The sequence below is a fragment of the Carlito syrichta genome, unplaced genomic scaffold (genome assembly GCF_000164805.1).
Source record: "Carlito syrichta isolate Samal-C Ts95f unplaced genomic scaffold, Tarsius_syrichta-2.0.1 Scaffold312068, whole genome shotgun sequence".
Lineage (NCBI taxonomy): Eukaryota > Metazoa > Chordata > Mammalia > Primates > Tarsiidae > Carlito > Carlito syrichta.
The window spans coordinates 191,909-204,157 of NW_007256164.1; the positions used below are offsets into that span (position 1 = coordinate 191,909).

Sequence of the window (12,249 nt, forward strand, 5' to 3'; positions counted from 1 at the left end):
CACTCACCTCAGCCTCCCAAAGCGCTGGGATTACAGGCTGAGCCACCAAGCCCAGCTGAAGCTAGTTATTTTTAACAAGGTAGAAACAACAGAAATAATAAAAATGAAAATATCAGTACTTCTGTGAATGCCACTTCAGGCAGTGACATAAGAACTCACAGCAACAAGATAAGGTCAAGTCCCCTGGACACCTTCCCTTTTTGTACTGACCACAGGGTACTGAATTCAAGAATTTATCCATTTACAACAGATGAAAGTTTCTGGATTATAGAGACATTGACAAATTTATATGTCTTTCTGGTGGCCATGTGACATGTAATACCTTTATCTATCAGTTTGCTTCTTCAGATCTACCTCTCATTCCTAAGTACCAGGAAACTGGAGCAAATCCCACCTGAGTACCAACCCCAATACCAATCATTGGTGGTCCATGGAGGGTTATATTTTTATTACTTATCAGCAAAAAAATTATTTTTCAGAGTATTATGTTGGCTTCTTCAGATCACAAGATTCAACCCATTAGACTTTCAACAAAGAAAATAAACATCTTACTCTCAAATCATGGGATAAAATTCTTAAATAATTGGACAAATTTGAACTGTGTGGCAGGAAGAGGTTATAAAGAAAGCAAAAGATGGGGGAGGTAGGATTGGCAGTAGATTTCCCAAAATCTATTTCTTGTCTCTGAAAAACTTTTATTTATTTATTTTTTACTTTTTATTTTTTTAAGTGAGAAAGCAGATTTATTGAGAGGAGAGAGACGCTCCTCCCCTGAAAAACTTTTAAACATCTCATCAACAAGAGTACCTGCACAACAAACATTTGTATACCTAACTCTAAACTGTACCTCACATCTTTAAAAATTCTTTGTCTCACCATGGAAGAAAGTCCCCTTCTGCCGGGCTCAGTGGCTCAGCCAGTAATCCCGAGCTTTGGGAGGCTGAGATGAGTGAATTGCCTGAGCCCGCAGGTTCGAGACCCACCTGGGCAACTCGGCAAGACCTCATCTCTACAATAAATCAAAAAAACTAGCCAGGCGTGGTAGCGCGCACCAGTAGTTCCAGCTAGCGGAAGGCTGAGGCGGAAGGATCGCCGGAGCCCGGCAGGTCGAGGCTGCGGTGGCTGGGAGCGTGCCACTGCACTCCAGTCTGGGCAACAGAGTGAGACTCCAACTGAAAAAAAAAAAGGAAAGTCCCCTTCTGCCTAAACTTTACGATGCTCTCAAATCCTACAGAGGGTGCTTTCACCTGACAGCAATACTCCTCTGCCATAAAGTTCACCCTTTATTTCCATAACCGTAGCCTAGAAGAACTACCTGGGCCTTTATAATTTCCCTTTGCAAGATCAGGACTAACAACTTGTTAGAATCTCTGGGCCAGTGTGTCTGGTTCCCAGTTAAGGTTGTTTTAGTATTTTTTTATTTTAAGTCTGAGTCTCACTCTGTCATCCAGGCTGGAGTCCAGTGACATGCTCAAGGCCACCGCAGCCTCGACCTGCTGGGCTCAGGTGATCCTTCTGCCTCAGCCTTTCAAGTAGCTGGAACTACAACGAATGTCACCATGCCAGGCTAATTTTTTGTGCTCATAGAGACCAGGTCTCACCAAGTTGCCCAGACTGGTCTCGAACCCCCAGGGCTCAAGCAATCGTCTCGCCTCAGCCTCCCAAAGTGCTGGGATTACAGGCTGAGCCACCCAGCCCAGCCATTCACTTAGTTTTAAATGAGAAAACATCCAGTGCAAAATCTCTCAAATTCAGCGTTCATGTTTATGAATGGTAGGAAATTGTAAGGCACTTCCAATTCCAATCATACCTCATCAGAAAAAGTATGTATCGCTCAGACAATAAACATGTTATTACTTCCATGACAACAAAGCATTTTATAAACAATCATATGTGAAACCTTCTATTAGTTGCCAAGTTTTTTCATGTAAAATTTAGCATTAAACTCTAACACCTAGAAAATAAAATAGATACCCAGTGTCCAAAGTCTTCACTCACCCCCCAAAAGAACAGATGTTTTTATATATCTATGTAATTCATTAATTAATCTACCACACTTTTTTGTGGAAATGGATTGATTTTCCACAGCCATAATGAGAAAGAATTTTTTTCTATTTCTTTTCTCCCCTAGTATTTCCAAAGTAATGCCCTGGGATTCTAAAATCACACTAAAACAGAACAGATCTCAGAATCTTCACTCTGCAAAATAAAAAACATAAATAAACTTTTTAAATAAATGGAATACAAAACTAGATATTTTATTTTATCCTGAAATCTATTTCTTACCTCTTAAAACTTTTTAAGCCTTTCAACCCCAACTGATAAAATACATTTTACAAGGCTGGGCACAGTGGCTCAAGCCTGTAATTCCAGCACTTTGAGAGGCCCAGGCAAGAGAATTGTCTGAGCCCCTGGGTTTGAGACCAGCCTGGGCAACGTGGTGAGATCTCGTCTCTACAATTAAAAAAAAAAGAAAAAAGCCGGGCTAGGTAGCACATGCCTGTAGTTCCAGCTACTTGGAAGGCCGAGGAGGAAGGATCGCCAGAGCACAACAGGTCGAGGCTGCAGTAGCCAGTAGCTGTGAGCACGCCACTGCATTCCAGCGTGGGTAGCTGAGTGAGACTCCAACTCAAAAAAAAAAAAAAAAAATTTTAGGTTAACAAAGAACTAAACCTGAAATAAGTGAATGATTTTTTTCAAGGTGACAAACCCAGGGAGGGGGAGTGCTGACTGACAAACAGACATGCCCAAATCAAGTTCTGTCCCTTGGGACATTCCTCCACCCCATCTTGCTCATGAAGTGCCTGTTGACTACCCTCTCAGGAGACACTGCAGTTGCTCTCCTGTGTTCCTGAGGTACTTTGCTTTGTGCATTCTTCCATTATCTCCCTGGGATTGGTTTTCCTTGTACTTTGGGATAGTTTTTCTCCCTTCACAAATGGAAGATAATCCAGGGGACCAGATGTTTCTGCCTTTTCCCCTCAAGACCAGCAATGTGTCTGAAAATGTATGGAAACCAGTTGTTAGTTAGACTGGCTTACAAAATTCTTGTAAATTACTTAGAAAAAACAAATTTAAATTTAACTAACCACAAGTGTAACATTGAAATGTCAGGCCAGGCGCGGTGCTCAGTCTGTAATCCCAGAACTTTGGGAGGCCGAGGTGAGAGGACTGCCTGAGCCAAGCGGGGGTCCGAGGCCAGCTTGGACAACTTAGTGAGACCTCATCTCTACAAAAAAAAAAATCATAAAAACTAGCTGGGCATAGCCGGGCTGGGTGGCTCTGCCTGTAATCCCGCACCTTGGGGAGGCTGAGGTGAGTGGATTGTCTGAGCCCACGGGTTCGAGTCCTGCCTGGGCAGGTGAGACCTCATCTCTACATTAAATCAAAAAATTAGCCGGGCGTGGTAGCGCACGCCTGTAATTACGGCTACTCGGAAGGCTGAGGCGGAAGGATCACAGGAGCCCAGCCAGTCGAGGCTGCGGTGGCCGGGAGTGGCCACTGTACTCCAGTCTGGGCGACAGAGTGAGACTCCAACTCAAAAACAAAAAAACTAGCTGGGCATAGTGGCTCGTGCTTGTCGTTCCAGCTACTTGGAAGGAGGAGGCAGAAGGATCACCTGAGCCCAGTCAGTGGCCATAAGCATGTCCCTCCACTCCAGCATGGGCAACAAGAAAGAGACTCCAACTAAAAAAAAAAAAAAAAAATTAGATTTAACCAACCCCGAATGAAACAGTGAAATGTCAAAAGATTAACAAAACTAACTTCATTTTGCAGGGGAGAACCTCTGGCCTCTTTTTGTGCTTGCATGTAGCTAAAGTCATTTTGAAATGCTGAAAAGGTAGGCGCAAGTATGTGGCTGTGCAGAAAAACTCTGGGAAAGTGGGGTTTATATACGCCCTAAGTCTTTTGGTTTTTTTTTTTTGGTTTTGTGTGTGTGCATTTTTTGTTTGGTTTTTTTTTGAGTAAGCAGGATTTATCCAGAGGACAGAGAAGATCCCACAGTGGGAGGAAACCCGAAGGGGTTGCTCACCTTTTGTTAAATAGGGAACAAGGAGATGTTTTTTTCTAAGCTTTGTCTCCCGCCCCTACCTTGGGAAAGTGAATCTCCCCTTCTCTCTCCCTCCATTTTACTTTCTTTTTTTCTCCCTTGCGAATCTGTTTTATTGTTTCCTTCTCTTTTTCCTTTCTTTTTTTAAAATTTTATTTTAAAGATGTGGGGTACGACTCAGGGTTAGGTATACAAACGTTGATTAGGCAGGCACCCTTGTTGATGAGGCGTATCCCTCCCTCCCCTAGCGGTATCCGACAACTGCCAGTCCCACCCCCCACCCCCACCCGGCAGTTTCCAACTACTCCCACTCAATTTGCTTTCTAAATAAACTATATTTTCCAATCTCAGAAAACAAATAAGAAACAAAGAGACCATGAGCCAGGGCCAGAGCCAAAGCCAAAGAGAACTCACGACTTTCCAAGACTCCCCCCTGGCACCCAGATGTCTGCAGGTCTAAACCATCTCTGGATCTCGGCCCCCCTCTGCCCCCCAGCCTGGGTAAAACTCAAAAAAAGCAAACACGACCCAAGAGAGGTCTTCAGGACGCCGGCCCCACCTCTTCCCGGTTTTAATGGCCCTCCTAAATAAAGTCACAGCCCCTGCTCCATCTCCCTGTCTCTACTTTTAGGCTGCCCTGCAGCGAACAGAACCGGGCTCGGACCTGGGAACACGAACGGCCAATGACCCCGATGACGGCACGTCCTGGGGATTTCCACCTGGATCTTCCCGATCAGGAGACTGCGGGGCTGTCCCCCACCAGCCCCTGTCCGTGGCCGGCTTCCCCTGCCCCTTCTCCAAGTCTTTCCCCCCAGGTACTCCGGGGACCCCACGCCACGAGCCCTGGCTGGGGTTTCTGGACTCACGACCCGATGTTGACCCAAGGGGACCCAACACTGTGATGAAGCCGCCGTTTAACCTTGGGAGGGAGAGAGGGACGGGGGCCAGGAACACAGTCCCTCACCCCCCGGGGCCCGCACGGGGATCGGATCCTCCCCGCGCCCCTCCCGGGTCCCGAACACCTAGAAGAGCGGGGTTATGTGGAGTGGGTTCAACGGGTGAGGTCGCCGCGGAGACAGAATCCCGAGGTCCCGGCCTAGCCTCACGACCCCGGCGCGGACGGGTCCAGGCTCGGAGTGCCCGGTCCCGCCACAGTCGGGTTATCCAAGTCCATCCTCACTCCCCATCTCGCACCAGCCCCCATACTCACCACCTCCCAGCTTCCGGGTGTGCCGGTGTCCTCCCTGCCGACCTCCTAAGGACTGCAGGCCACAGGACTGAAGCTACGGCACAACCACGGCGACTTCGAGAAGAGAAGGAAAAAGTAGCGGTAACGACCCAACTCTGTGCGCAGGCGCAGATGACAAAAGGTCCGGTCAGCGCTCCGAAGCCGCCCCCTCACTTCCGGCGCCAATATGATTGGATAGTTCCCACCACAGCATCCGTTGGTTGGATAAGGATTCAAGGCCCACCCCTCTGGCTTTGAGTGGCAGGAGATGCAATCAGGTGGGGTCAGCATGTCAAGAAAATCAGGTTCAACCGGCTGGGTGGCTCAGCCTGTAATCCCGTGCCTTTGGGAGGCTGAGGTGAGTGGATTGCCTGAGCCCGCGGGTTCGAGACCCGCCTGGGCAACTTGGCGAGACCTCGTCTCTACAATAAATCAAAAAATTAGCCTGGCGTGGTAGCGCATGCCTGTAATTCCGGCTACTCGGAAGGCTGAGGCGGAAGGATTGCCGGAGCCCAGCAGGTCGAGGCTGCGGCGGCCGGGAGCGGCCACTGCACTCCAGTCTGGGCGACAGAGTGAGACTCCAACTCAAAAAAAAAAAAGAAAATCAGGTTCTTGCATGCAGCAACTTGAAGTTGAGAGTCCTTCCTTCACCACCACCTGGTCATGAATGGGGACATTCGCTTTGACATTGTTTATAACAGTATATTCATTTATGAATAATATGCATACAGCACATACAGGAATATGCTATTCACAAAGGGAAAAATATAATAATTATTTTAAGCTTTACATTGTATAATCTTCCTGGATTTTGGTCTTAGGAAGAGGTAGCCTGAGCTTTGAGAAGGGAGGCCGTTTTTTCAGGCAGCATTTCCAAGAGAAAGAAAATGTGAGCCACACGTGTCATTTAACATGTTCTCTAGTTCTGTGTTGAGTTGTGGCCGAGTGTAACGGGTGTACAATAAATCATCTCTTCTGCTGTGGACATGTGTGTAATTCCTGTTTGGGGCTATTATAACTAAAGGGTCCATGCATATGCTTGAAAAATACACTTTGCATTAAATTCAATTATTTTATTAGGTTTAAATGTTCCCTCTTTGTATTTATAGTGCTTGCCCCAGGGACTACAGTATGCATCTATAACATATCATAATCTACTTATAGCTAAAACTGTATGTAAAATATGAAATCTTTGCTTCAAAACTGCTCAATTTGCCATATTCTATCTTCTGTGGTACTTTTATAAATTAACTGAGAATCTAAAATAAAATGTTCTAAGCTGGGTGTGGAGGCTCACGCCTGTAATCCCCACCACTTTGGAAGGCAGAGGTGAGAGGACTGCCTGAGCCCAGGGATTCGAGACCAAGCCTGGGCAACTTGATGAGACCTCGTCTCTACAATAAATCACAAAATTAGCTGGGCATGGTGACACATGCCTGTAGTTCCGGCTACTTGGAAGGTTGAGGTGGAAGGATGACCTGAGCCTAGCAGGTGGAGGCTGGGGTGGCCGTGAGCGTGCCACTGCACTCCAGTCTGGACAACAGAATGAGACTCCGACCCAAAAAATAAAACAAAATAAAATAAAATGTTCCAGTAGCCACATTTTGAAAAAGAAACAGAAGCAAATTGTGATAAATTACTTAATCCAATATATTTAAAATATTATCATCTTAATATGAAATCAGAAAAATGATTAATGAGGCTTATTTGGGGAACTATATCCTCGAAAATCCCTCTGTACTTTTGCTTCCAGTATGTCTCGGTTTAGACCAGTTTGTTCCAGCTAATCAGTAGGCCCAAGCCACCCATGGCTGCCACATGGACATGCACCTAGAAGGTCTTTGTATTGAATCCCATCTCAGGGAGGTGAAGGACCTGAACCACACTTTTCTGCCAGAAGTAAATGCCCCTTTCCTTCCATCATTTCTCCGGGGCCCAAGGGTGGGAGAGAAGACGCCTGAGAGAAAGCAGGAGCTACAGGCAGAAGTGTCCACGGGTAGACTACTGCCTCACATCTGCATTTTGTTTGGTTTTTGTTTTGGGGTTTTTTTTTTTGGTTTTTTTGAATTGGAATCTTCCTCTGTCATCCAGGCTGGAGTATGTGGCACGCTCATGGCCACTGCAGCCTCGACCTGCTAGATTCAGAAGATCCTTTTGTCTCAGCCTTTCAAGTAGCTGGAACTACAGGCACACACCCAAGTAGCTGGAACTACAGGCACACACCACCATGCCTGGCTAATTTCTTAATTTATTGTAGAGACGAGGTCTCTCAGGCTGGTCTCAAACCTGTGGGTGGGCTCAGGCAATCCTCTCACCTAGGCCTCCTAAGGTGCTGGGATTATAGGCGTGAGCCACCACGCCCAGCCCACATCTCCTTCTTTGAGACCCACGTACCCTCTAAGGATCAGACAGCGAACCAAGGACATCAAAACACACACATCTTAATCTTACAATTTTGAAAAAGAAATAAACCTATACAAACTCCCCTCTTTTAAGAATATAATATTTCCATTATTTCCAGAAAATACCCCTGTATTTCTTGTCAGGGAGTTTTTTCTTCTCCCAGAGACAAAATACTGTTGATTTTTTTTAAATCATAGGTTTATTTTGCTTGAAATTATATAATAGATATTATTTTATGTCTTGTGTCACTCAGCACAATCCTGATGAAACTCACCAGAGTGTGTGCTTTGGTAGTGTGCTCTCTTGAATTGCTGAGTAGTGTTCTATCGTATGAAAGCTCTACAACCTGTTCATCTATTTTCCTATGATGGACATGTGTGTAATTCCTGTTTGGGTCTATTATAACCAAAGGATCCATGCATATGCTTGGAAAGTACACTTTACATTAAATTCAATTATTTTATTAGGATTTAAGTGTCCCCTCTTTGTATTTATAGTGCTTGCTTCAGGCATTACAATGGCATCTATAACGTATCATAATCTACTTAGAGATAAAACTGTATTATAAATATGCAAAATATAAAATATTTGCTAGAAAACAGTCCGATTTGCCTTATTCTATCTTCTGTGGTACTTTTATAAGTTTTAAATATACGTATTATAGATATGAAAACGCAGTATTACAATTTTTGCTTTAGTCATAGGTCTTTTTTAAAAATTAAGAGAAAAAATGTTATAAATTTTTAAAAAGAGATATTTGGAGGGAGCCCAGCAAGTTGAGGCTGTGGTGGCCAGGAGCACACCACTGCACTCCAGCCTGGGCAACAGAGTGAAACTCCAACTCAAAATAAATAAATAAAACAAAAAGTGTGTATATGGCAAAAACGTGGGGAGGCAAGGCTGCCAAGATACGGATTTTGAAGACATTCAAGAGCTAACAGGTCCCACACCAGAGGAATTAATGACAGATAACTTGATGGAGACAAGTGCTTCCAACCCTGAGCCAGGTGATGGGGAAAAAAGAGACAGAGAAGAAGCTGGGTGTGGTAGCTGATGCCTATTAATCTCAGCACAAGTACAAGGAATGACTGAGTCCAGGTATTCAAGGCCAACCTGGGCAACTTGGCCAGTCCTTGTCTCTACAATAAATCAACAAGGTGTGGTGGCTCAAGCCTGTAATCCCAGCACTTTGGGAGGGTGAGGTAAGAAGACTATCTGAGCCCAGAGGTTTGAGATCAGTCTGGGCAATTTGGTGAGACTTTGTCTCTACAATAAATAATAAAAAAAAATTAGCCAGGCATGGTGGCATGTTCCTGTAGTTCCAGTTACTTGGAAGGCTGATGCAGGATCACCTGATCTCAGCTGGTTAAGACTGTAGCAGCTATGTGCATGCCACTACACTCCAGCCTGGGCAACAGGGTGAGACACTAACTCAAAAAATAAATACATACATACAGGCATATATTAATTTATTAACTAAATCGATAAAATGGCTGGGTGTGATCCACAAGCATGTTATTCCAGCTACTCGAAAGGCTAAAGGGGAGGGATTGCCTAACTCCAGAAGGTCAAGGCTACAGTAGCCATGAGCATTCCCCTGCACTCCAACCTGGGCAAAAGAGTGAGATTCTGCCTCAAACACACACACACACACACACGCAAAAGAGTGAGATTCTGCCTCAAACACACACACACACACACTCATCAGTGCCAGACAACAATTCAGCATTAGACAAGTTGGCAGAAGGGCTCTTATTATTGGAGATTGCTGTTGACTTCTTTTATAACCTGGACTCTTCTACAATACAACGTGACAACTAAAGCCAATAGTCCAAGTAGAATTGGTGCCATATAGAAACATTTCTAGAGAAATGAAAATGTTAAACCGTCAGATAAAAATTAAGATGTGCTTCCGTAAAAGCTACACCAAGTATCCTGCCTCTCCTTCCTCCCCATGACTTCTACCTCTGCCATCCTAGACGGCAAGACCAGCCCATCATCTTCCACCTTATCCTCAGCTTCTCATTGCGAAGGAGGCAAGGATGAAGAATTTTAGAAGGATCCACTTTCATTTCATGAATAGTAAAGATATTTTTTCCTTCTTTATTATTTTTTTTCTCTTGGATTCAAAGGATACCTGTGCAGGTTTGTTACATGGGTAATGTTTGTTACATTGTGTAATGGTGAAGTTTGGACTTTTTTTGTTTTTTGAGTCGGAGTCTCACTCTGTCGCCCAGGCTGGAGTGCAGAAGCATGCTCACAGCCACTGCAGCCTCGACCTGCTGGGTTCAGACAATCCTTCCACCTCAGCCTTCCAAGTAGATGGAACTATAGGATGCGCCACCATGCCCTGCTTTATTTTTTGATTTATTGTAGAGACAAGGTCACACCAAGTTGCCCAGTGCTGGGATTACAGGCTTGAGCCACAGTCCCCAGCAGTTTGCACTTCTGTTGAAGTCATCACTCAGTGAAGATGGTGCCTGATAGGCAGTTTTTCAACCCTTGCCTCCCGCTCCCCCTTCATGAGTTCCCAGTGCCTATCATCTTCATCTTTATGACTGTGTTTACTCAGTGTTTTGCTCTCACTTATACATGAGAACATGCAGTATTCAGTTTCTTTCTTGGTCAACTCACTTACATTATTTTAAAAATATTGTATATAAAACACACAACATACAAAGTATGTTAATAGATTGTTTATGTAGAATGCATGTGTAGAATCAATGTTTCATCACTCTGGATATTTTCAGTCTTTTTTTTTTTTTTTTTTGAGTTGGAGTCTCACTCTGTCACCCAGGCTGGAGGGCAGTGGCACACTCCAGGTCACTGTAGTCTCAACGTGCTGGGTTCAGGCAATCCTTCCATCTCAGGCTTCCAAGTAGCTGGAATTACAGGCACACACTACCAAGCCCGGCTAATTTTTGATTTATTGTAGAGATGAGGTCTCACCAAGTAGCCCAGGCTGGTCTCGAATATGCAGGCTCAGGCAATCCTCTCACCCAGGCCTCCCAAAGTGCTGGGATGACAGGGGTGAGCCACGTGCCTGGCCTGATATTTTCAGTCTTACCGAGAGTCACAAACTCACCCTAAGAGAAATATTTATTTCTAATTAGGGAACATTTATTACACACCAAGCACCGTCTTATGTTTACTTTGAGGAAATGTCTAAACATAACAAAAGCCAAAATAACCCCTTAACTTATGTCTCCCGAATTTTGTTTTGTTTTTTTGAGTTGGAGTCTCAGTCCATCGCCCAGGCTGGAGTGTAGTGGCACACTCACGGCCACTCCAGCGTCGACCTACTGGACTCCAGCGATCCTTCTGCCTCAGCATTCCAAGTAGCCGGAACTATAGATGTGCGCTTCTACACCCAGTTAATTTATTAATTAATTTATTTATTTATTGAGAAATGAGGTCTCACCAGGTTGCCCAGGCTGGCTGGTCTCAAACCCACGGTTTCAGGTAATCGACTCGCCTCGGCTTACCAAAGTGCTGGAATTACCAGCTAGACGACCAAGCCCGGCCCCAAGTTTTCACCTGAACAAATTGGCCCAGTAAAGTCAATAAAAATCAATTTGTTAACCGTACAAAGTGGAAGGAACCATAACACCAAAATATCTTCAATGGTATCTGCCAATTGTAAAGAAAAAAATAAAAGGTACGAGTTAAAATCTAACTAATTACACTCACAGTGAATTACTTTTATCTTCATAGTTCGTTCTAAACTTCATTTTAAAAACTCCTTGAAATTTTAATGTAGGCCAAATAATGAACACTTTCTGAATGTGGGACAGTGAATCCTATATAGTAAAAAAGAGGATTTCTATAGGGAGATTCTGAACCAGAAGCCATTACATTTTAGTGGAATAAATTCAATATGAATCAGAGAATACAGATTTACTTTCATATTTTAAGTTATTTATTTTGTTCCAATAATGTCCTTTCCTACTTAAGGTAGGCACACATTAACACACACACAAACACATCTTCTTCCCTAGTTTTCTTACGCATAAAGCTTTAGAGTGATATATCTGTACATTTTACTTAATGCAAATTAAAACTAAAAGTCTGAATCCGTATTACAGGCTGAGAGTACAATGCATACATAAAAATATATGTTTTTACAACAGTCAGACTTCAGAAAGGTATGCCTTATGATTATACTCCAGTATAATCTTCATTGCAATCATCAAAATGACCCAACTGTAAAAAAATAGAAAATAAATAAAATATATACTATGGGAAAAAGGATCACTAGAGACTTCATTCCATAAGTTACTCAATAGTATATGACTATCAGCATTTACCTACAATCTTGAGTGAGATGGGATAGGTTAACACTAGTGGCAGAATAACACTTCATTCTGTGCACAACAGTCTTTGACAACTTATAAACAATTCAGTTTAGCTGGGTTCAGTGGCTCAGCCTGTAATCCCACACCTTTGGGAGGCTGAGGTGAGTGGATTGCGTGAGCCCGTGGGTTTGAGACCCGCCTGGGCAGGCGAGACCTCATCTCTACAATAAAATCAAAAAATTAGCCGGGCGTGGTAGCGTGCGCCTATAGTT

At 44.0% G+C, this 12,249-nt stretch overlaps 1 long non-coding RNA gene across 1 annotated transcript in view; it reads right to left on the reverse strand.

The window, feature by feature from the left end:
• Positions 1-5,342, reverse strand: part of LOC103272000 — a 25,011-nt gene extending 19,669 nt beyond the window's left edge. The window contains exon 1 of the long non-coding RNA XR_002482623.1: positions 5,262-5,342. This is a non-coding gene — a long non-coding RNA (uncharacterized LOC103272000). The remainder of the gene's footprint in view (positions 1-5,261) is intronic.
• Between the last annotated feature and the right edge of the window lie 6,907 nt (positions 5,343-12,249).